The 26,215-nt window shown below is 43.3% G+C and overlaps 1 long non-coding RNA gene across 4 annotated transcripts in view; it reads right to left on the bottom strand.

Moving 5' to 3' along the window:
- Positions 1-26,215, bottom strand: part of LOC126077254 (uncharacterized) — an 83,351-nt gene that overhangs the window by 31,805 nt on the left and 25,331 nt on the right. For 3 of the 4 annotated variants that reach the window (XR_007517689.1, XR_007517687.1, XR_007517688.1), the window contains exon 2: positions 9,656-9,946. This is a non-coding gene — a long non-coding RNA (uncharacterized LOC126077254). Of the gene's footprint in view, positions 1-9,655; positions 9,947-15,210; positions 15,283-26,215 lie in introns of all 4 variants that reach the window. The other variant, XR_007517690.1, reaches the window with a different exon arrangement.

Raw genomic sequence — 26,215 nt, 5'->3', positions numbered from 1 at the left:
CATGGCTGTTGATTGTGGGTCCAAGTAAAATGAAATCCTTGACTTCAATCTTTTCTCTGTTTATCATGATGTTGCTTATTGGTCCAGCTGTGAGGACTTTTGGAAACCCTGGTGGCGTAGTGGTTAAGTGCTACAGCTGCTAACCAAGAGGTCGGCAGTTCAAATCCACCAGGCGTTCCTTGGAAACTCTATGGGGCAGTTCTACTCTGTCCTATAGGGTCGCTATGAGTTGGAACCGACTCAACGGCAGTGGGTTTGGTTTTTTGGTTTTGGTGAGGACTTTTGTTTTCTTTATGTTGAGGTGTAATCAGTACCGAAAGCTGTAATCTTTGATCTTCATCAGTAAATGCTACAAGTCCTTGTCGCTTTCAGCAAGCAATTGTGTCATCTGCATATCGCAGGCTGTCAATGAGTTTTCCTCCAATCTTGATGCCACAGTCTTCTTCACATAGTTCAACCTCTTGGATTATTTGCCAAACATACAAATTGAATAAGTATGGTGAAAAGATACAACGCTGACACACACCTTTCCTAATTTTAAACCATGCAGTATGCCCTCGTTCTGTTCGAATGACTATGTACAGCTTCCACGTGAGCACAATTAAGTGTTCTGGAATTCCCATTCTTCAAAATGCTATCCATAATTTGTTATGATCCACATAGTCAAATGCCTTTGCATAGTCAATAAAACAAATAAACATCTTTCTGGTATTCTCTGCTTTCAGCCAAGATTCATCTGATATCAGCGGCGATATCCCTCGTTCCACATCCACTCCTGAATCTGGCTTGAATTTCTGGCAGTTCCCTGTTGACGTACTGCTGCAACCCCAAAAATGTATAGCCAGAGTCTAATCATGAGGCAATATCAGGCAACCCTAATTAAAAAATATTCTGTGAAATAACTGGCTTGTATCCTTCAAAGTCACTGTCATGAAAGACAAAGACTAAGGAACTCTTGCAGGTCAAAGGAGAGGAAGAAACATAAGAACTGAATGCAAATACATGATCTGGGATTTTCTTTTGGTTTAAAGGACATTATTGGGACAAATGGTAAAATTTGAATAAGGCCTTTCAATTGACAATGATGTGTTGTTGTTGTTAGGTGCCTTCGAGTTGGCTCCGACTCATAGTGACCCTATGCACAACAGGACGAAACACTGCCCGGTCCTGAGCCATCCTTTCAATCGTTGTTATGCTTGAGCTCATTGTTGCAGCCACTGTGTTAATCCACCTCGTTGAGGGTCTTCCTCTTTTCCGCTGACCCTGTACTCTACCAAGCATGATGTCCTTCTCCAAGGACTGATCCCTCCTGACAACATGTCCAAAGGTATGTAAGATGCAGTCTCCTAGATTCATACTTCGTACATTCTAGGTTCCAATTATTAATGGATGTTTGCAGCTGTTTCTTTTCATTTTGAGTCATACCACTTCAGCAAATGAAGGTCCTGAAAGCTTTACTCCATCCATGTCATTAAGATCGACTCCACTTTGAGGAGGCAGCTCTTCCCCAGTCATCTTTTGAGTGCCTTCCAACCTGCGGGGCTCATCTTCCAGCACTATATCAGACAATGTTCTGCTGCTATTCATAAGGTTTTCACTGGCTAATGCTTTTCAGAAGTGGACTGAGGGGTCCTTCTTCCTAGTCTGTCTTAGTCTGGAAGCTCAGCTGAAATCTGTTCTCCCTGGGTGACCCTGCTGGTATCTGAATACCGGTGGCATAGCTTCCAGCATCACAGCAACACGCAAGCCCCCACAGTATGACAAACTGACAGACACATGGGGGACAATGGTGTATCAATGTTAATTTCCTGAATTTGATCATTATACTCCGGTTAATAAAGAGAATGTTTTTGCTTTTATTAAATACCTACTGAAATATTTAAAGGGGCATCATGTCTTAAACTGTTTGGAAAAAAATGTAATGAGGACATAAATAGATCTGTCTTAGAATAAGTACCGTCAAAATGCTCCTTGAAGTAAGAATGGCAAGACTTTGACTTGCTTACATTGGACATGTTATCAAGAGGGACCAGCCTCTGGAGAAGGACATCTGCTTGGTAGAGGAAGATCTCTCAGACATATCTAGTATTGTGAGGATGACATAGGACCAAGCAATATTTCATTCTGTTATGCATGGGTCATTGAGTCAGAACCAATTTGATGGTACATAACAACAGCATAGATAATATAGAGATAGAGATAGAGATAACAAAACTTATTGCCATGAAGTCTACCCTGACCCATTGCGACCCTATATGTTTCAGACTAGAACTACGTTTCAGAAGCAGGTTGCCAGGTTTTTCTTTTAAGGCATCTGTAGGTGGCTCTTGGCTAACAAATAGCCAGGCACTAAACCATTTGTGCCACCCAGGGACACCTTGGAGATAGAGAATAAAGCAAAGTAGTAAAATGTTAACATTTGGGAAATCTGGGTGAAAGATACATATAAATTCTTTGTATTTTTCTTGAAACTTTTCTGTGAGTCTGAAATCGTATCAAAATAAAAAGTTGAAAGAAAGAGAGCCATTAGGCTCTAGTCCCGCTTGGCCCTGAATGAGCTGTGTGACTTTGGTGAAATTTCTCCACCTTCCTAAATCTCTTCTGCCTGCTCCAGTTCTCCCAGTTGGATGCCTCATGACTTGGTCTCTCTCATTTCAGATCCTTCCAGTTAATTTCTGAACTTGTACCTCGTCTCCTCATCCAGAGTCTAGTATTTCTTCTAGACTGCACCCTGACAGCTGATCTTTTGGCTTAAATCCTGTGAGATGTGGGTCAGCACAGCAAAGCTCCAGGACTTGCTCACTTTGCCAACCCCTGCTTATGCCCTGGAAAGATAAAGATCACTAACTTTTACTGCCTGCTCTGGGCCATAGGGTTGTGATGAGTCAGAATTGACTTGACAGGAATGGGTTTGGTTTTGGTTTATAGGCCAGGCACTGTGTTCTGTCATCTCAGTAATAGGTGGCTTACCTCAAGTCACCTATATCCAGAGCATCTTATGTTTGTAAGCCATTGTAGACCAGTCTCACTATCATCTCCACACTAAATTCAATGACTCCAATTTCCTACTTCCTTGGCCAAAAGAAGGCCGATATTTAATGAGTTGCTGTCTTAGTTCCCTAGTGCCGCCATAACACAAATACCACAAGTGGGTGGCTTTAGAGAACAGAAATTTATTTTCTCACAGTTCGGAAGGCCAGAGTCCAAAGTCAGGGTGTGACTCTAGTGAGAGGCCCTTTCTTGTCTATTTCTAGAAGCTTCTGGTAGTTGCCAGCAATCTTCATCTGTAGCCCCTGGTGTTCTTTGGTTCCTTGGCATTCCTTGGCTTGTAGACAATCTTCACATGACATCTGTCTTCCCCTTATGTGTCTATCCTAGTGTTTTTATAACTCAGAATTGATTAGGTTTAGGATTCATTCTACACTACTATGATCTCATTAACATAATGAAAGAAAATTCCTATTTCCAAACAGGATTATATCTACAGGTACAAGGGCTGGAATTGAACACATATTTTGGGGGGACACAATTCAATCCATAAGAGTTGCCTTCCCCCTATTTTTTCTGGGAAAACTCAGGGCTGCTTAGACATATCCATGGACCCTACCTGGGTGTCCAATCACATCTGTGACCCACAGAGGTAGGATTTTTGGCCTCAGGTCCTGACATTTACATGGAGAGGCCACACTAAGCTAGTGATCCTCCCTCTATGGCCATCGCTTAGTTATCATTAGAGCTGAAAATCCCTGTATGTCAGCATCAGAGACGTATGTCATTCCTGAAATAAAGAAAAGAGTGCTCTTTTTACATAGCATTCAGTTTCCATGGAAGTTAGGGGGTCCCACAATCATCTGATTAGACTGTAAAGTGCTGTGGAGTTTATGACAAAGCTTTTTAAACCGACGAGCTCTAGTGCCAGCCACAATACAGTACTTGGGTCCCTACCTCCTCTCCAACACCCAGGCCTGGCTGTGGGACATGTGTTTCCATACCATACTACTTTCCTTAGGGTGAGTCCTTTCCTAGAAGCCCTTGTTGACCCTCTCTACAAGCTGAATATTTGTATATGTCTTAGATAGAGATCATGGGTATAAGTGGAGATGTCAAGGGTGCTGTCTACGGTCACCTACTGGGAGCACCTGGAGGCCAGCCCCTGCCCCATAAAGATACCCTATTTACATCTGGGAGCCCCTGGGTGGTGCAGTTAAGCATGCTGCTACTAACCAAAAGGTTGATGGTTCAAACCCATCCAGATGCGCCATGGAAGAAAGGCCCAGAAATCTGCTTCTGAAAACTCACAGCCGTGAGAACCCTCTGCAGTGAGGTTCTACTCTGCACACATAGGGTCGCCATGAGTCAGAATCAACTTAATGGCAACTGGCTTTTGGTTTTGGTATTTATATCTGTGGCTCAGAAATGTTACTCAGGGTCTTGCAAGTTATAAGTGGTGGGGCCAAGATTTGAACGCAGGTCTGTGGGATTCTTTCCAGTCTACCGCCTGTCTTATCTTCAAAGTGAAGCACAGCAAAAACATGGTAAATGGATGCCTTCCTACTCAAGAGATTGTTAGTTAAATGAAGCTTTCCTACCAGCCTGAGATTCCAGAAATATTGTGGGCAATTTGTCAAGATACTGCCGTTCCTGATATCGTCTTTGGAGTATCCAGGTCACTACTTTTCCTTCTTCCTGGCATTATTTTCCTCACAAGCACTTGATTTACCCAAAAGAAGATAACATCAGGGTTGGTCCCTTTTTATATAGTTCTGGAAAATGCTTGGGGGAGGTGAGAGGAAAGGTTGAAACGACTGGCAATGTGGTTTTATAGAAAGAGCGTGGGTATCAGAATGAGACAGGGCTGCGTTCAAATCTGGGTTTGTTACTTACTATTTGAGTAAATGTTCAGAGGTTCAAGGCCCTCATCTGTAAAAGGGGGATAATAGCACTGAACTGTGGGGGTTAAATGTAAAAAAAAAAAAAAACTTATTTAAAATCATCAGTCCTGAAGAGGGCCTCAATGAACCTTAGTTCTTTGCCTTGGCTGACCTTTTGTGGATTGTATGAGCATTTTAGCTCGGTTTTTCTGTTCATTCCTCTTATGGGCAACCCTAAAGTCAGCTCAGCAGCAGACCTTGTTTCCATGGAGATGTATTTAAGGTAAACAAACTTGAAAAGGGGAAGCACAGCCGCCCATCCCCTGTGCCCACTCACAACCAAGGCACAGCCTCAGCAGAAATGTTTCCAAAGAAATGTTTCACAAAGCTTTTGGGGAAGGTACCAAGTGCTCATTCAAAGTCTATGTGCTTTTTCATCATACGGCTCTTGAAATGAACAATAATTCGAAACAGATAATAATGAACTTCCCACAGCAATGGATGAAAAGTGGAATTATTGAGCTCACCATTGTCTAATATAATTAGGCTGACACGACGCTGAATCCAAATGGATGGCTTCTCTCTCTCTGTCTCCTGCATGTGCACATTTATTTAAAGAAGGACTTTAAATGGACAGGACACTACAAGATTTCTGGGCCCCACATGGCTTCAGTTCTAATCCAAACAGCTTTACTTTCTTCTGAAATGCTGATTTTCCTTTCTTTCTTTTTTTTTTTTTTGGCCTCCTTATTTTCTAAGTTTCAAAGGAGGATTGCTTCCTTGAGTGCGCACAGAAACATAAGCACATAAATCACATGTTGAATTTGCTTAACAGGGAGGAATAATCCCAATGTCACTTTCTACTGAACAATGCCTTCTTAGGGAAAAATGATGCAAATCCTTTAGAAGCCCAAAATGCATCCAATCAAATCACTTCTTAAAAATTCCACAGCACAATTTCTTTGTCTTAGTTTATTAAACATAACAACTAAAAAAAAAAAAACCCTGTTGCCATCAAGCTGACTCTGACTCGTAGCAGCCCTATAGGTCACAGTAGAACCGCCCCATAGGGTTTCCAAGGAGCAGCTGCCAGATTCCTACAGTCGACCTTTCGGTTAGCAACTGTAGCTCTTGACCACTGTCCACTGTGCCACCAGTGCTCCTAGCAATTAGATAATAGATAGTCCTTAATTAGACCAAACTTTAGCTCTCTCTTCAATCATGACAGAAAGCAGACTGGCTATTCTTTTTATTAGGATGTCAACATTCATCTCCACTAATAGGGTGGTTCCCTCTACTCCCAGTCCAGCACAAGGGCCAACTTTTGAGGAGTGAAAAATCAACTCATTATTCTACCCAGGACATCTGTCTTCAAGATGTCACACCAAAAATGACATGGCAGAAACATAGGCAACAGCTCATAAAATTATGGCTAACAGCCTTGCTATTGCCCTCAATCACATAAAAGAAAGAGAAAGAGCATCTAACAAAGCCTTTACTAGTTGCTGGTATGTGTCTTGGGCTTTCCAAAGGCTCTAACAGAAGAATTGACTTGGCCCAAGTTTTCAAACCACAGGCAGAAGATTCTGTATTACCAAAAACATACAGAGTGGTGGGCAGAAAGATTAGCAGAACAAATTTCTCAAAACCGGGAACCTGTAGATGATCCTCGGGGAACAAGTTAATGCCACCACCCTCAAGGTAGGGTCTGAGCCTTAGTTAGTGGAATATAAGGAGCTACAATCACTGTAGAGAGACGGCCCAGGGACTGGTTAGTAACATCATTAGCTCCATCCATCAACGTCAGATACAGAGCAGAGAATGAAGGGGCAGCTTGGAGTCCTTCCCTTTGAAATACAAATAAATCTGTTAGATGAGATGTTAGAAAGAGTCGAGCAGCCATAAAAGCATAGGCTTGCTGAACCTTGGAGCTGGAAAAGTCGTACAAGAGAGGAAACTGTAGCTGAAGGTGATGAAATGACTCGCCTGGGGTCACAGAGAAACCACCATCACCCTTCACCACTTGTGACTTGAATGGAAATAGTCTTTTCTGACATGAAACAAAAAAAAAATGAGTACGGTGTGTGTCAGCAAAAGTTATGCCATATGCAGCTAGCTCATTGCCCAACAAAGGAAATGTGGATTCACAGAACTAGCTTCCTACTTTAAAAGCTATTTTTCTCTGTAATTGGGTAAGACTCAGGGCAAACTCTGGTCAAACCTCACAAAGATAAAGGGAAGCTCCTTGTAGACAGATGTGCAAACTGTAGGCCCAGTTAAGGCCTGTCAACCACTTATCAATCAATATTGCTGGGGTATGCCCCCACGGTCTAGGCATTTTGAAAATACAGAAGATATATAAGATATGGTCGCTTCCCTCAAGAAAAATTTGTACAACTGCAGGAAGTCATCAGAGATGAAAAGCAAAGATCGGGTATTGATGGTTATCCCAACAGGAGTTCAAAGATGGGAGAAATCTTGGGATGTTGGACAAGTCAAGGATGGTTTGAGTGACCCAAGATTCATGGGGACCTTGAAGCTGGATTGAGTTGGGGGATAGGTGTAAGGGGAGAGACAAGTCAATAGGATGTCTAATCAGGAACAAAGTTTCTGAAGCAGGAGTTAATGTGTCCCCAGACAGTCTGGTGAAGAGACCCAACTAAGTGGCCCAGAAGGCGGGCTTAAGGAACACAATGGAAAACAACACTGAATCCATAGGGAAATGCCCAACAAATGACTCACCAAATCATTTGGTTGAAGCAACACAAAACAAAACAAAACATATGCTCCTAGACCCATTTCCCTGAAACGCTTGTCTCACTAATAGTTAAGAAAAATCACATTTTTAGATGTACATAAGCCAGAATTATGAGGCGTTGGTGGTTTGGTGGTGGAATTCTTGCCTTTCATGCAGGATACCTGGGTTAAATTCTCGGTCAGTGACCCGCATTGCAGCCACCACTTGTCTATCAGCGGAGGTTCGCATGTTGCTATGATGCTGAATAGGTTTCAGCGGAGCTTCCAGACTAAAATGGACTAGGAAGAAAGGCCTGATGAATTACTTCTGAAACTCAGCCAACAAAAATGCCCATGGATTACAACAGACCAGTCCACAGTAGCTCGTGGGAATGGCAGAGGACCGGGCATGTTTCCTTCCATTGAGCATGGAATCACCACAAATTAGAGGCTGGTTCAAGGGTAGCTAACAACAACAATATACCAGAATCATCAAAATGTGATTAATCTGTTTTTGTAGTCACATCCCTGTACAAAATAAAACATTGATCTGAGTCGCATAAGGGATGGTTTCTCCCTCCTACCACAATTCCCCAAGTGGAAAATGACCAGATAGTTTTAGAAGCTATTTCTAGACCCACAAGCTGTGATTGAACAAACTAAGGTATTGCCAAAGCTATCAAATATCCAAGAAGCTCTCCAAATGCCTTTATATGCCTTTGAACATTCCTTGTCCTTGACCTTAAAGGCACTATTAAATTTATCATCTCCTTCCATCTGAAGGTCTGCCCCTGGCCTTCCTATTATTACCTCCTATTTCAACGGAAAGGGGTAAACTGAGGTGCCGAGGAATTATGGAGTCGTCTAAATGGGATCCTATTTCAAGTTTAGAACATGGCACACCCAAACGCCTGCTGTACACAAGGCTATTCATAAGTCTGATCTTAACCTTGGATTTACAATGAAGTTCCAAGTAAAAAAGAGTAAAATTCCAGATTGAAGAAAAATTACAGCTGGAAAAATAATTTTAAAATAAAACAACCAGGAAAGCCTTCCAAGTAGTTACTCAATTTGGGAATTTAAGGAAGATGGAAGTTTGTGTCCAAAAAGAAACCACTTTGGGAAAATAGAGGAGTGGAAATTCTTGCCTTCAGCCTATATTTGTAGCCCTGTCTTCAGCCATATGCACATCTGGCCCAAGGGAAAACATTCTTCTCCACAGCTTCCAATAAGGCACATGCAAGCAGAGGCCTCAGGTCACACTACTGACGAGCCACGTCCAAAAACTAGTTTGCTGTACTGTGCTGGCTTGTGTGTTGCTATGACGCTGGAAGCTACGTCACCAGTATTTCAATACCAGTAGGGTCACCCATGATGGACAGGTTTCAGCGGAGCTTACAAACTAAGACAGACTAGGAAAAATAAGGACTGACACCTTTCTTCCTAAAATTACCCAGTGAAAACCCTACAACAGAATACGGTCCCATAGAATGCTGGAAGATCAGGCCCCTAAGGTGGAAGGCACTCAAAATATACAGTGCCCACAACAATGGACTCAAGATTATGAAGATGGTGTAGGATCAGGCAATGTTTCATTCTGTTGTCCATGGGGTCACCATGAGTTGGAGCCAACTTGAAGGCAATTAACAACAACAACAACCACGACTTTGGCCTCAAGCAAAAATGTGTCTCCCTGACCAGCCTGCCTATGCCTCCTCTACACAACACCTAGCTTTAGGTCACTCAGGAATTGAATGTGGCGAGGGAGACATGAGGAGGGAGGAGGTAAAAACCCATTGCCATTGGGTCGATTCTGACTCATAGTGACCCTATAGGACACAGTAGAACCGCTCTACAGGGCTTCCAAGGTTATAAATGTTTATAGAAGAAGACTGCCACATATGTCTTCCGTGGAGCAGCTGGTGGATTTGAACCACCTACCTGTTGGTTAGCAGTGAAGTGTTTAACTACTATGCCACCAGGGCTCCTTGATGGGAGGTAGAGGGGTAATAAGATTGGCAGAAATTCTCTCCCTCTTCTTTTCTTACCTTGGCATCAGTGGTGGGAAGGTTCATGGTTCATGGTTGCTCAGCCTGGTTGTTTGCTGTCTGAAGGTTGCAGATTTACCTCCAGGACAGCAAACATGTTTAACTATAGGACAGCAAATATGAAGAAATAGATGCTGCCACTCCCTGCTCACATCCCCATGGCAAACATCACCGAGCACTCCTTTGCTTTGCGCAGAGGTTCAACTTCAGAATCTTTCTCATCCTGGCAGTCCCAGCTGTCATCACCAATTAGTAAGAGCCACCAAGTGGTTTGAAACTTATTTGCTAGTCCTGTGTGGAGAGAAGAAAAGAGAGAAGGTGAGAAAGAGGAACAAGAAAAGTAACATTTAGTGAACATCAACTATGAATCAAGTAATGGCATATGAAAAGGACTGGGGCAGTGTGCTCTGACAGGGGCGGTATTTTATCACAGCATTGCATATTGATAATAAAAAGTAGTCTTTTAATTGAATCAGCTTTATATTGTGCTTAAATTCGCTTTTCCATAGGCATCGCGACACAGATGCTGTTGAGTCAATTCTGACTCACGGAGACCCCACGTGTATCAGAGTGAAACTGTGCTCCATAGGCTTTTCAGTGGCTGGTTTTTCAGAAGTAGATTGCCAGGCCTTTCTTCTGAGGCACCTCTGGGTGAACCACCAACCTCTTGGTTGGCAGCAGAGCACAGTGCAGCTCTTATTGCCCTTCCCTGGCTGGGCAACTCCCCCATCCCCTCTCCCTCCTCCTTGGTGCACAAAGGTTCCAAGAACTGCTTGGGGTGCTTTGACACAGCTCTCCTCTTTATTTTTCAGAACAACCTGGGGATGTAGCTCCACCATTTACCAGTTGTGGGCAAACTGCACTTCAGTTTCTCCATTTGTGGGGCTGAGACAACAAAGCCGTACCTGTCTTAGGGAGTGGTAGTAATTGTGTCAGGGCACAGAGCCTGGCATTTGAAGGACTTTTGAAAACGTCCTTTTTGCCCCTCTTAGATTATCAACTGAACTAGATAAAACTGCCCTTACCTGAGTCTCAATAAGATCACTACACTAACAATGAAACTATTCCTAATACACCAAATAGAGGTGTCGGATTTCGAAAAACAAATACAGGGACACCCAGTTTAATATGAATTTTTAATTTTAAAAAGAATATACTTTTAATATAAACATGTCCCAAATATTGTATGGGACATACTTGTACTAAAAATAAAATACAATTTTCTTTCATTGAAATACAAACTTAACTGGGCATCCTGTATTCTATCTGGCAACCTTAACGCCAAATCTTAAGATGCGTGGGATGGGTAGAGGAATAACTCTTCAGAGACATACCGAAAGGGATCTTTCTCCAAGTCCATGTTTTCCAGGCTTCTTCAGCCACATCCCACGATAAGATAACTGAAAGAAATATTTCCTAAAACCCTTTCTGTGTACAATGTACTCTGAGATTTTCTGTCCTCTTCATTCTACTCTATTTCTTTTATTTTTTTTAATTGCTGGTTGAGCCTCACTTAATTGATTTCATGGTTCCCTAATGCAGGCATCAGAAAACCCGGGTGGCTTAGCAGTTAAGAGCTACAGCTGCTAACCAAAAGGTCAGCTGTTTGAATCCACCAGGCGCTCCTCGGAAACCCTATGGGGCAGTTCTACTCTGTCCTCACAGGGTCACCGTGAGCCAGAATCGACTCAACCGCAAAGGGTTTTTTAATGCAGGCATCAGCCAACTACTGCCCAAGAGCCAAATCTGACTAGAGGTCTGGGAGAATTTTGTACATTTGTATGTATTTTGCATGGCCTGTGAGCTAAGAACAGTTTTTACATTTTTAAATGGTTGAAAAAAATAAGGAGGGATATTTCATGACACATGAAAGTTATGCGAAATTCATGTTTTGGTGTCCATAAGTAAAGTTTTTGGAAACCCTGGTGGTGTAGTGGTTAAGTGCTACGGCTGCTAACCAAGAGGTCGGCAGTTCAAATCCTCCAGGCGCTCCTTGGAAACTCTATGGAGCAGTTCTACTCTGTCCTGTGGGGTTGCTATGAGTCAGAACCGACTCGATGGCTGTGGGTTTGGTTTTTTGGGTTTTAAGTAAAGTTTTATCGGAACACAGGCATGCTCACTTGTTTATTATTGTCTATGGCTAAAAAAAAAAAAAAATTTTTTTTTTATGGCTACTTTCATGGTGGCGTAGTGGTTAAGAGCTACGGCTGCTAACCAAAAGGTCAGCAGTTTGAAATCCTCCAGGCTCTCATTGGAAGCTCTGTAGGGTAGTTCTACTTTGTCCTATAGGGTCGCTATGAGTCGGAATCCACTGGACAGCAACGGGCTTGGTTTGGTTTATGGCTGCTTTCACACTACAATGGCAGAGTTGAGAGTTGAGTGAGTTGCGAGTTGAAAGTTGCGTGTTGAATATGACCCATAAAGCCTAGAATATTTACTATTTGCCCATTTACTGAAAAAAGTTTGCCTGGCCCTCTCCTAATGGGTTGCAGCCTGCAATTTGAAAAACTCTGCTCCAAACAATTTTGCTCCTAAAAGGATACATTTCCTTTCATGTGAAGGAGTAGTTTTTTCTAAGAATCTCAAGTGAAACTTATTCTTCTGGGTTCCTCATAGGACAAAGATAATGAACAGACTCTGGGCTGGCAAATTTATTTGAGTCCAGCTGCCCTTAAAGTGTGATTTGGACTTAGCGGGGCCCAGCATTTAGCAAGAGTTTTGTTTTTTTTTTTTTGAGAGAACGTCATTTCCCGTGATTCCCAGTCACGCAAGGCACCCACAGTTCCCAAGGATTATGCAGAACACAGAAAACAAAGCATCAAATTCTTGACACTGAGCCGTTTAGAATCTTGACTCTCTTAACAGAGATTAGAGCCTCCAGAGCCAAGATTTGTGATTTGCAAGAGTTAGGTATGTTCGGATCTAAAGGCGAAAGCCCAAGTAATCATGACGTAAGCTTATGCCACTAAACAAGAGAATGGAGAAAGTGGGAAAGATACTTGTTCTGGCCAGAGAAAGAGGGGAAGAAGAGGGCCTTAAAAAAAAAAAAAATCCAGTCTCTCCCAACTCATAGCTACCCTATACTTACTGCCCCCATAGGGTTTCCAAGGCTGTAGTCTTTACAGAAGCAGACTGCCACGTCTTTCTCCCTTGGATCAGCTGATGGGTTCCGACTGCCAACCTTTTGGTTAGCAGCCAAGCACTTAACCACTATGCCACCAGGGCTCCTGGAAGAGGGTTTAGAGGGGGACAAGTCCCTGACAGGGCCTGTCCCTTGCTCACTCCCCCGCCTTATAACTGTTGGGATGGGGACCAGAGGCATAACTATGATACGATAGGTAGGGCTCCTGCCATGAGGGCTGCTTGAGGAGGGGTGCTAATGAGCAGCGTCTATTGGCCATCGCAGTTTCCTTCGCCAGCTATGTGTGCAAGATCATTCAGCAATTTAAAACTAATTGCCATAGGTGCTGTTTTCCGTAGACAGGACCCAAGGCAGGGTAAGTGGGTGATAAACCCCAAGAAAGGTTTAGAGAACCAAGACCTGAGAGAACTAACTAATGCCTCCCTCTCTGGGAAATGCCTGACAGGGGTAAGAGTGGGATTAAAAAAACCCATTGCCGTGGAGTTGATTCTGACAGTGAATCTATAGGATAGAGTAGAACTGCCCCACAGAGTTTCCAAGGAACAGCTGGTGAATTTGAACTGCTAGCCTTTTGGTTAGCAGACAAACTCTTAACCACTGTGCCACCAGGGCTCCAAAGGGTGGGGTAGGGACCTCAAAAATATGTATCAGGGATCAACAAGGTACTACCCAAGGGCCTAATCTGGCTGGCCACCTGCCTTAGTTTCCTAGTGCTGCTGTAACAGAAATATCACAAGGGGGTGGCTTTAATGAACAGATATTTATTTTCTCACAGTTTAGGAGGCTACAAGTTAGAATTCAGGGCACTGGCTCTAGGGGAAGGCATTCTTTTTCTGTCCACTCTAGGGAAAAATCCTTGTTTCACCTTCTTCCTTGGAGATCTTTGCATGGCATCTATCTTTCCCTCATTTTTGCTTTCTTGCTTCTATGCCTAATCTGTTCTTTTATATCTCAAAAGTGACTGGTTTAAGACACGTCCTACACTGGCATGCCCTTGTTAACATAAAAAAGAAAGCCCTACTCCCAAATGGGATTACATCCACAGGTATAGGTATTAGGATTTACAACACAAGTTTTTGAAGGACACAATTGAATCCACTAACACCACCTGTTTTTTTGGATCAGAGCCATTCCCATTTGTTTACACATTGTCTGTACCCCTGCTTTATATGTTAGCAATAGTGGAGAAGACAGGGCAACAGGCAAAGCAGGCAGAGGGGCCCCGAGAAAGCCCCCTGATTCTCCCACAACCAGAAACATATAGGAGAGCAACTGAAAGTTTCTTTTAGGTTCAGAGTGGCTTAAAGAGGGCCAGCAGACCTGAGTGGGGCTTGAAGTTGAGGGAGAAGAATACACTTCAGATGAAGAACTTCTTAACAAATGAGAACTTCAGCAGGATCATTGGATGCCAGTAGGAATAGATGCCAATGGCTGAAGACCAGAAAGTAGATTGCCTACACTGGGCTAAGGACATCCATGGGTGAGACCACCACTCTCTCTCCCTCCCCACACCCCATTACCTACACCTAAGTGATTCTTAGTGGTTCAGTGATAGAATTCTCACAGGATTAGGGGAAGACTCCTTAACAACCTGCGTTATACAGACGACATGACCTTGTTTGCTGAAAGTGAAGATTTGAAACACTTACTGATGACTACAGCCTTCAGTATGGATTATACATCAATATAAAGAAAACAAAAATCCTCACAACTAGACCAATAAGCAACATCATGATAAATGGAGAAAATACTGAAGTAGTCAAGGATTTCATTTTACACCCAAGCAGTAGTCAAGAAATCAAAAGACGCATTGCATTGGGCAAATCCACTGCAGAAGACCTCTTCAAAGTGTTGAAAAATAAAGATATCGCTTTGAGTATTAAGGCACACCTGACCCATGCCATGGTATTTTCAATTGCCTCATATGCAGGGAAGAGCTGGACAAGGAATAAGGAAGACCAAAGAAGAATTAATGCCCTTGAATTATGGTGTTGGCAAAGAATATTGAATATACCGGAATTGCCAGAAGAATGAACAAATCTGTCTTGGAAGAAGTACAGCCAGCATGCTCCTTAGAAGCAAGGATAGTGAGACTTTGTCTCACATACTTTGGGTATGTTAACAGGAGGGATTGGTTCCTGGAGATGGATATCATGCTTGGTAAAGTAGAGGGTCAGTGAAAGAGAAGACGGCCCTCAATTAGTTGGATTGACACAGTGGCTGCGATAATGGGCTCAAGCATAGCAGTGATTGTGAGGATGGGGCAGGACCTGGAAGTGTTTTGTTCTGTCATACACAGGGTCACTATGAATTAGAATAGTCTCAACGGCACCTAACAGCAACAACAACAATACGTGGGAGGCTGCGGTTCAATTCCTGATGGTTTACCGCTCGTCTATTGGTGGTGGCTTACCTGTTGTTATCATGCTGAACAGATTTCAATGGTGCTTCCAGACTAAGATGGTGTCTTAGTCATCTAGTGCTGCTGTAACAGAAATACCACAAGTTGGCTTTAAAAAGAGAAATTTATTCTCTTACAGTTTAGTAGGCTACAAGTCCAAATTCAGGGTGTCAGCTCCAGGGGAAGGCTTTCTCCCTCTGCTGGCTCTGGAGGAAGGTCCCTCTCATCAATCTTCACCTGGACTAGGAGCTTCTCCATGCAGGAACCATGGGTCCAAAGGAAGTGCTCTGCTCCTGGTGCTTCTTTCTTGGTGGCATGCTGCCTGCCCCCAAATTTCTGCTTGCTTCCCTTTCCTTTTATCTCTTACAAGATAAAAAGTGGTGCAGACCACTCCCCAGGGAAACTCACTTTACATTGGATCAGGGATGTGACCTAAGCAAAGGGTGTTACATCCCACCTTAATCCTCTTTACCCACAGGCAGAGATTATGATTTATAACACATAGGAAAATCACAAAATGGAGGACAAGCACATAATACCAGGGATCTTGCCCATCCAAGCTGACACATATTTTGGGGGGACACAAATCAATCCACGACAGATGGACTAGGAAGGAGGGCCTGGCAATCTACTTCCAAAATATTAGCCAATGAAAACCCTGTGGATCACAAGGGTCCAGTCTCCAAATGGTCATGGGGATGGTGCAGGACTAGACAGTGTTTTTTCGCAGTTGTGTACAGGGTTGCCATGAGTGGGGTGCCAATTTCACAGCAGCTAGCAACAACAAACAATCCTAAGCCTTCAGGACCTTAGTTGCCACCCCAGGGAGAAGAGAAGGGAATGAAATTCTGAATTGAGTGACTGAAACTTGAAATGACTGAGTAATCATGCATAAGTGATTTTATCTGGAAGTCGCTACCTATTAAATTCCCTGCCGCCAGAAGAATGTGGGTTTATGCTAGAAGTTAAGTAATAGAAAACTGAAGAAAGTTACATTCTGTGTACACAATAGGAAGAACAGGAAACTGTCTTAGCCGACTCAGCAAGTAGGAACTTCATTCACAACAACTCAGGAGACTGCAGTAGTTTGAGTCCCAACAGCAGTTCTAGTCTTCAGGGCTCATAACTCAATAACTCCTACTTTTTCTAGCTACTTCTTATAACACAGTTTAAACCGGTCCAAATCTCCTATGGTTTTCCCATTCTGCCTTCAACTTTGTAGAGGAAGCCTGTGCATGTCTAAATTTTCACCAGTAGGTGGTGCTAACATGGACAGTGCTGGTTCTGATTACCTGATGATGGATTAACTAGACACTAATTAAATCTCTCTTCAGTGACTTTCCTCTACAGCACATTCCCTCCAGTCTAATTCAGCCTTGTTATTAAGTAACCCCTGAGCGGTTTCACCTCCAGGTAACCCTCCCTCTTCGAGGTAGTATAATGGAAGGAATTCCAGAGTCAGGAAACATGGGGGATATGGATTTTGGCTGTCCTACTAATTAGATGTCTTGGCCAAGTCACTTAATCCCTCTGAGTCTCGGGATCTTCCACTTTAACATGAGTGAGTTGGACTTGTTGGATCTAAGAGCTTTGTTTTCCATATTTGAAAAATAAGTTCACAACCACAATGAGACAGCACTTTGCATTCAGAGATTTAATAAATGTTTAAGAAAAACTCAAAATCCCAAGAAATAGGTACTTGGACACAGTGCTGTGGGGAATGTACGCTTGTACAGACTTTCTGGGAGGCAATTTACAACGTGTAGCCAGAGTCCTAAAAATGTGCATACCCTCTGAACACCAATTCCTCGTCTAGGAATTAGTCTTCAGGAAATAATTACAGACATGTGCAAATACATAGGACGTTCAATGAAGCAAGGCATTTTTGTTTCTTCGGGGACTCAGTGTATTTTCATTAACTAGTTTCTAGATCATATAAGCCCTAGAACTACATTACAGTACTTGTATGAGGCAACAAAGAAAATCATTGTTTAATCATATAATGAGAGGAAGCAATGGAATCTAGCACTTATTAAACATCCCGTGTGTGCCAGGCACCGTGCTAGACACTTAAACTATTTCATTAAATTTTCCTATGCAAAATGTATTATTAATTGTATGTTTCAGACAGGGAGTCTCAGGCTCAGGCAAGTTAACCTTCTTGCCCAAAGTCATCCGAGGCTGGCTAATGAAAGAAGAAATGTCTTTTTCTTTATGAATATCAGATTTCCCCTAGGCTTGGGGAAAAAGTTCCCTGTAATGGAGGTCAGGAGTCCCTGGGTGGTGTATATGGTCCAGTGCTCGACTACTAGTTCGAAGCCACCAAAGGCACCTCAGAAGACAGACTGGGCTTCCAAAAGATCACAGCTTTGAAAACTTTACAGAGTGGTTCTACTCTGCACAACATGGGGTCCTCATGAGTCAGAATCGACTTGATAGCAACTAATAACAACAATAAAAGAAGTAAGGAGAGAGAAAAGTCAGTGTATAGACTTTGGTCCTGCCTAAGAATTGGATCTGGTCTCTTTGGAGCTTTTAAGGGAGAATCATAATTTCAAAGCTTCTGCCAATTCTTTGTGCTGCTAAAAATGGAAAACCAAGTTGGTCTTTGGGGACCAATGCTTCCTCGTAGGGAAAAATATTTAACTGGGCCTTTATCTGTGCAAAATGGAATTTCATTATCCAGTGGGGAGACCTAGACAGGAGACACTCAAATTCTCTGTGTACAATGTAAATGGGTATGGTAATTGTTCTGATGTTAGTGAAGATGGGGCTTCCTTTGGTGGAATGGAGGGAAGAAGTTACTGGGGCTTGGCATTCAGAGAGGGTCCTGTAGGATTTTATTTTTAAATAAGTTGAGAAATACTCAAATTTGACATGCATAAATTCATTTAGTTTATTGCAAGATAGTCATCATGACAAGATACTTAGGTAAGAACTCAATGCATTCATTTAGAACTGGAGAATCAGAATCAATCATTGCAATTTCACTGTTGTTTTACGGTTAGCGTCCAAGTCTTTAGGCTTCAGGCTTTTACCTTTAGCAAGTGGTCTTGGGAGGAAGGCTTGACCACAGCCCAAACTCAACAGAGGTCCCTTGTAACTACGGTCTGAGGTCTGTGGTGGGCAGAGTCTCAGCAGGCTCTCAGTCTTCAGAGAGAAGAAACTAGAGCAAGATCTCTTTGCTTCTGCCTTCTCCCTTCAAGTAAGCAGGCATCCAGTGATTGTATATATTAATTTCTCACCTTACCCTCACACAATAAGGGCCGGTGTGACATCAAAGACTAGTATGTTATATCTTGTCTCCAGGGTTAGATATTAGTCAGATGTCACATCTTTTCCTCAAGGTTTAGAGATTAAGGAGGTTGTTTACAATTTATGTCTCAAGGCTAGTTTACCGAGATTAACTATGTGTTATAGCAGTATGCAGGGGCAAAGTCAATTTAAAGGTTGTTTACCACATTCTTCACAAAATTCTATGTTTTTCTATGTCTAAGTTCAGAAATTTTTTACTTCTAAGTCATACTATAAGTAACTTAAGCCATAGAGGCTTAAGGTCACTTACAGAAGCAACATACCAATGCCATACACATATTATGGACATATGTGGTTTGAGAGCATTACAAAGCCATATGTGACTTGAAAGCATTATAAAAAAGCATACCCAACAGAGAGGAAACAGAGAGGTAAACCCCTGCGTTGGAGATGAGCAGGGAGTACACCTGGCAATATGTTGAAGCCTGAAGACCAAGAAGTAGAAGATGAGTAGGGATTGGTAGTGATGGGACATAGCCCTGGGACTCGGGGTGTGGTCATGGCTGATGCTGAGGTTTAATTTTCTCTTCTCTGACTGAAATTCCTTCAAGCCCTCGGTCAATCCAGAAAGCCTCATGTTAGCATTGCCTTGGGGATGAGGGAAGACAATTAGTCCATCTTGAAGGTCAGGAACACCATTCAGATAGAGAAGTGATAGATGGCCACCAAGACTATGTTTACACCCCCTGAGCTTCTCTTCTTGGGAGCCCCCAGGGTTTCCTGCAGTCTTATTAAAATATTAGCATTTTTTTAAAAGGATGACCCTGGACAATTGTAATAAACTCAGGAACGCATGAGTTCTATGTGGTTATTACGTTTCAGGGGAAGAGACTTAATCTGGCCTGCAGGACAGCTGAAACCATGTGGCAGGATGCTTTTTAACAGGGTTCACCTGTTCTGGGGACTGGGCCTGACCACAAGTGCTTGGCTGCTGCCAGCAGATTAGGTGATTATAGCATTAGATCATGGTTATAATGGGAAAAAGGCTTCTCCTCTCTGGCTGACTGATCAGCTTGCCATTTTTATTGTCTGGTCATATCAAGAGACAGTGATTCTGAACTCTGTCAGCTCCCCCAGAGTACACTGGCATGACAGAAAGAACAGCTATATTAGCAAAGAGAACAAGCAAGGGGATTAGCGAACTTGCTAAAAAGGTCAAGACCATTTGGTCTCTGGTGGCACAGTGGCAGGAAGGTGAAGGTGAAGGGGCTCTGGGAAAAGGCTGCCTGCCCCCACTGTAGCAAGAACAACTACTATTCACAGAGCTCCCGTACACTAAGCCAAGAAAAAAAAAAAAGAGGCATCTATAAAAGCTTTGCGTTTGTCTTTTTCTTCTTACTCTTATTTTTTTAATGTCAAAAGTATTTTATGCTCATTATCAATCTATATTCACTTCCTAGGGCTGCCGTAACAACCTGTGGGGGCAGTGGTGGTTCAGTAGTAGAATTCTTGTCTTCCATGCAGGAGACCCAGGTTTGATTCCTGGCCAATGCAACTCAAGTGCAGCCACCACCCACCTGTCAATGGAGGCTTGCATGTTGCTCTGATGCTGAACAGGTTTCAGCAGAGCTTCCAGACTAAGACAGACTAAGAAGAAAGGCTGGGCAATCTTCTGAAAATCAGCCCGTGAAAACACTATGGATCACAATAGTCTGATCCCATTGCACATGGGGCCACCAGCAGTTGGAGGGCAATTCAACGGCAGCTAACAGAAACAAGCCATAACAAAGTACCAGAAACGTGGCGACTTAAAACAACAGAAATTTATTCTCTCATACTTCTGGAAGCCAGAAGTCTGACATCAAGATGTCAGCAGGGCCACGCTCCCTCTGAAGGCTCTAGGGAAGGATCCTTCCTTGCCTCTTCCAGCTTCTGGTGACCCAATGAGTTCCTTGACTGTGGCTGCATCATTCCAGTCTCTACCTTCATCTTCATATGGCCTTCTGCTCTTTTCTCTCTATTGTCTCCCCTCTTTGTTTTTCATATAAGGACACTTGTCATTAGATTTAGGGCCCACCCAAAAAAGCCAGGATGGCCTCATCTCAAGATCCTTAACTGAATTACATCTTCGAAGACCCTTTTTCCAAATGAGGTCACATTCCCAGGAACCAGGGATTAAGATGTAGGCATATTTTTGGGAGATGCTGTTTAACCCACTACGATAACTAATGAAACAACAGGTAAGAATAAGGTTTTAAAAAATCTTGTCACTCCTTTCAAAAATCTCATTCCTCTTCTTGCAGCCATTCTTCATTTTTTGCCTCAGGAAAAGGGGAGGGCAAATACCATAAAGAAGGAGAAAAGGAGGCTAAAAGGGTAGTTCCCACCTGACAGAAAGGAAAAAGAGAAAGCCCCCCACCCCCACCCCACTTCCTGGAGAGGTCAAGAAGGAGAGAGAGAAGAAAGTGGGCAGGAAGTCAGGTAGGAGGATCTGGGTCCCTCTCTTTTAATAAAAACGTACACGGGGAGGATGTGAGGAGACTCAGAAAATCAAGACCAATGGGAACTCCAAGCACAAGGGGGCTTGCTCCTTGCCCCTCATGGTACAGCTCAGAACAATTGGAAATCTCTTAGAGAAGCATCGTGCTTAGCGTAAAGAAGGCTGATAAGAATATATAAGTGGATAGATCAAGAGAATTCCCCAGTGCCCTGTGGCCTGTTGTACTGAAGTTCTGTGTGACAACGAAGGGGACATGGAAGTACTCCTAGACTAGGAGACCCCGATTTGGGGACCAAGAGGCTTCCAAGTGCAGGAACCTCAACTGGAAGTCAAGGGAGGGGCTCAGGGACTGCTGACCAAGGACTTCTGCTGTGGACCCCCAAAATAAGAAATGAGATTATTGAGCTATAGCTCAGCAGGCATTTGTGCCAAATGCCCAGGCATAAGACCAGGAAAGATCAACCCATGTTTCATCCCACCTGGATGCCATCTTGGGAAGGATGAGGGATCCTTGGGAAGGGCAGAAGGAGAGAAAAAGAACAACAGTGAATTTAAAGTACAAATTTAAAGTACGAACTGACTGAATAAAAAGAGGCTAATTTTAAATTAAAAAAAGCTATTACCTTTAATTAATAGCTGGAACAATGGACTCAAACATACTAAAAAACATGAAGATGATGTGGGACTGGGTAACTTTGGTTCTGTTATACGTAAGGTCGCCAATAGTTGGAGCTGACTCCATGCAACTACCAATAACAACCTTTATTTGTCAAGATTATGGGACCACAGGCATAATAAAGCAAACCCAAACCAAACCAAACCCAGTGCTGTTGAGTCTATTCCGACACATAGAGACCCTATAGGACAGAGTGGAACTGGCTCATAGAGTTACCAACGAGCGCCTGGCGGATTCGAACTGCTGACCCTTTGGTTAGCAGCTGTAGCACTTAACCCCCATGCCACCAGGGTTTCCAAAGCAAAAAAAAAAAAAAAAGGGGGGGGAATAATAAAATAAACTTTGTGTGTGTGTGTGTATGTAGGCATGGAATAGTATGTAGATTTTGTATACATGCCTTAATAGAGTTGTATTTTTTTTAAGTTAATAATCGTCCCCTGAGGTAACAAATTTCACTGGTAGGCTGCATTATCATTGCAGCCCGTTCTCCACGCTTGCGAAAAACATGTATGTATAGATAAGTGTTCAGTTTTACAAAAAACGGGATTATATTATGTCCAATGACTTTTCTAACTAACACTACATTATGGTCAATGAATATATTATGTCCATTTTAAAAAATAGTCTAATTCCATAGATGGAATATCCACTTATCATACCCACAATTTATTATCTTGCTCCTCTCCCCGCCCTGTTTTTGGCCAACCTGAGCAATACCTCAATGGACAATTACACTCATTATCTCATTTAATTTCATAAACTCACTATGAGGTGAAAGCCAAGGGTATTATCACTCAGGCGTATAGGTAGTGAAATGGCCATGTAGTGACTACCACAATCCATACGCTCTCTTCTGCATCACATTGAAGGACCCAAAAGCATCTTCCCCCGCTAACTGCCCACAGTGGAATGTTCTTAGTTAAAGTACAATTTCTTCAAAACTCAAGTTCAAATTCTAAAGTGCAAAGAGCTTGGCTGTGCAGAGTGGCACGTTACTCAGTGTTGGTCTGCTCGCATGTATCCAGCACTGTCTGAATGTGGACGATGTGACAGGCACAGGGCCAGGGCTGGAATGTGGACAGAAACCTCAGAATCAGCACGTCCTCTGCTCCCTCCCCACTCACAGCCATCACCACGTGCTGTTCGGGGCCCCTCTCCTCAGCTGCACACTTCCTCTTTTCCTCAGGGAGGACTCTCTCCACTTCCACGCTTACCCTCCTCCAATCCAAGCTCTAACCTTCAACTCCAGTTAAAATTAACCAGTCAAACCAATGGCCATTGAGTCAACTCCAACTCTTGATGATCCCATGTGTGCCAGAGTAGAACTATGCTCCATAGGGTTTTCAAAGGCTAATTTTTCAGAAATAGATCTCCAGGCCTTTCTTCCCAGGTGCCTCTGGGTGGTCTCAAACCTTCAACCTTCCAGTTAGTAGCTGAGCAAGTTGACAGTTTACACTACCGAGGAACTCCAGTTAAAATCAAATGCCTCCAAAATCCCCTTCTTGCCTTTCGGGATGAAGTCCAAGCCTCCCACAACATATCCCTTGTTTCCCAAGCCAGCCTCAGGTTTCACTGTGCCCGCAAGTCCCATGCTCCAGTTGTCCTTGCTTTTCTCAGAGTCCAGCATATCCTGGAACACTTCCTTGCCTTTACATACTCTGCTGCTTCTGTCTGAAAGTGTCTTCCTTCCTTCCTTCACATGGTTGATCCCCAGGGCCCCATGGAAGGTTATGCAGGTTGCTGACTTCACAAAGGCACCTAGGTGACTGTCTTAGTCATCTAGTGCCACTGTAACAGAAATACCACAAGTGGATGGCTTTAACAAAGAGAAATTCATTGTCTCACGGCCTAGTAGGCTACAAGTCCAAATTCAGGGCTTCAGCTGAGGGCTGAAGGGGAGGGTTTCTCCGTCAGCTCTGGAGGAATGTCCGTGTCATCAATCTTCCCCTGGACTAGGAGCTTCTCTGCACAGGAACCTCGGGTCCAAAGGACATACTGTGCTCCCGGCACTGCTTTCTTGGTGGCATAGGTCCCCACTTTCTGCTAGCTTCCCTTTCCTTTTATTTCTTGAGAGATAAGAAGTGGTGCAGGCCACACCCCATGGAAACTCCCTTTATATTGGATCAGAGATGTGGCCTGGTGAGGGTGTTACAATCCTACCCTAATCCTCTTTAACATAAAATTACAATCACAAAATGGAGGACAACCACAGAATACTGGGAATCATGGCCTAACCCAGTTAATACACCCATTTTGGGGGGGATATAATAAAACCGTGACAATGAAGGAATGTTATTTGTTGCCTCCGAGTCAGCTCTGACTCATGGTGACCCTATGCAACAGAAAGAAACACTGTCAAGTCCTGCTCCCTCTTCACTGTAGTTGGTATGCACAAGTTCATTGTTGGTGGCCACTGCGTATTTTGAGTGCCTTCCAGCCTAGAGGGTTCATCTTCTAGCAGTATATTAGAAAATACTCTGTTGTGATCCATAGCATTTTCATTGGCTGATTTTCAGAAGGGGATTACCAGGCCTTTCTCTCATTCTGTCTTAGTCTGGAAGCTTGGCTGAAACCTGGCCACCATCAGTAGTAATCCTACTGGTATTTGAAATGCCTGTGGTATAGCTTCTAGCATCATAGTAACATAGAAGCCACCACAGCATGACAAACTAACAGACAGGTGGTGGTGAGAGAGTGAGTAGGAACTAAACCCTGCTCACACTTGGTTTGTAGCCTGCAAAAGACTGCATCTGGCCAGTAGGGGCGCTGTTCTGTTGTTCACACTAGGTGCCTGATGGACTTGCAGCAATCCTACTTCTGGATGTTCAAGGTTATGTTCCTGGGTAGTTCTCCGGAAGCCTTCCCTGACCCACAGCCCCTCCCCCAGACTCGGTTGGACCCTTCATCAGCACCAATAACACCAGATCATACACTGATGCTGCTCCAGAACAATTGTCCGTTCACATTTCTGGCTCCTCCACTACATCTTGAAAGCCAGGACTGTTCTTAGTCTTCCTTTTCTCCTATGCCTAGCACATAGGTGCTCATAAAGACCTATTGAATGAATGAGCAAGAGCAAACAATGGGACTTTCCTGAGCTTGCAGCAGCCAGAAGGCAGAATCAGCAGAGGCAGGGGCCGAGGCGGCTAGTCCCAAAGGGTGATAAAGACAATTTCATGCATATCACAATTTTGCCTACATCAGCCATCAGACATAACTGAAAAATAGACTCAAATAAAGAGCATCACCAGGACATTAACATTTTACAGATGCCATATCTGATCTTGCATCTTTATCTTTTCCCTAATTGAGGCATCAGTGCCTAAGGATATTTCCATTTAGACCATGATTCCAAACACGTGCCACAACGTCCAAGGGGACCCAGCACATCACATTCCACGCAGACACACACATGAGCTCATGCAAGTCCCGGGGTGCTCATCTGGTCCAGATTTGAAGGAAACTATTTAGCTGGATGGAGAAAAACACATCATGTATCAACTTAATACCAAACAGATTTTATGACATACTAAAACTGCTTTTGATAATCTACTAATATATCAGAGGGGCTAATGAACGTAAAAAGAATCAGATAATCATCGTATCTTTGAGGTCTGGACAATGTTTGTATAGGCTGCAGGAATGACAGAAATACAAAAAATATGGTGAACTCTGGAGAAATCTTTTCCAAAAGCCCCCTAGAGAAGCAATCCTGTCTATTGTAGCAAGAGGTATATGTTGCCAGTTTATGACCGTAGAGAATTTTTTTTCTGGCTGTAATTCAGGGTGGACTTTTCCAGAGGTGAGGAAGGGCTATGCCCTAGCCACTCATCCCTAACAAGCAGGATAACTGTGAACGCTATGGGGGAGGAGCCAGCCCGTAGTGGCCTCACTTGGGAACATCTCAGCCCATCGGTGATTTCCTCTTCAGTGTGAGTATCCCCCATCGATGGTCACTTGACCACAACAGCATTCTTAAGTGATTTCTAGGCTTCATGAAATCTCTCTGGATAAATGTTTTCAATCAAAACCCACATCTGTGCTTGTCCTGGCACCATATGGGGTCATGAGAGGCAGCGTAATATGTCGGGCTAAGAATGACTTGAAGATCCCAGCTCAACCACTTCATGGTGTGACCTTTGACAAAGCTGCTTAGTTACTCTGGGCTTCAGTTTCCTCTTTGGAAAATGGTGCTTGACGTGATGAATTAGCTAAGGATCTTGGGCTGCTAGCAAAAACTGATTCTGGTTAGTGTAAGAAAAAAAGGCAGTTGGGGGACAGGATACTGGAGAAATTAACCCAGTGAAATAGAGAGTTAACATACGAGTCTTTGGGATAAACAAGGACTTGGATAACTCAGTGTCCTCAGCAGTAGAAGCTACCATTAATGTGACAGCTTTGAATTCTGAGTGGTAAATTCCTGGAAGAATGACTCAGACTGACGCAGCCTGGATCAGGTGTCTCCCTAAGATCAGGGGCAGGGTTTTATGAACCACCTCCTGACTGTTTTTCTGGGAGGGGACCTCTGTGAGCCAGCAACCACTAGAATCAGTAAAAAAGCTACCCTAAATGCCTACCTGGAGGAT

This window comes from Elephas maximus, chromosome 5 (genome assembly GCF_024166365.1).
Source record: "Elephas maximus indicus isolate mEleMax1 chromosome 5, mEleMax1 primary haplotype, whole genome shotgun sequence".
NCBI classification, from domain to species: domain Eukaryota; kingdom Metazoa; phylum Chordata; class Mammalia; order Proboscidea; family Elephantidae; genus Elephas; species Elephas maximus.
The sequence above is the reverse complement of the archived record's forward strand: the minus strand, read 5'-3'. Positions and strand labels throughout refer to the sequence as shown.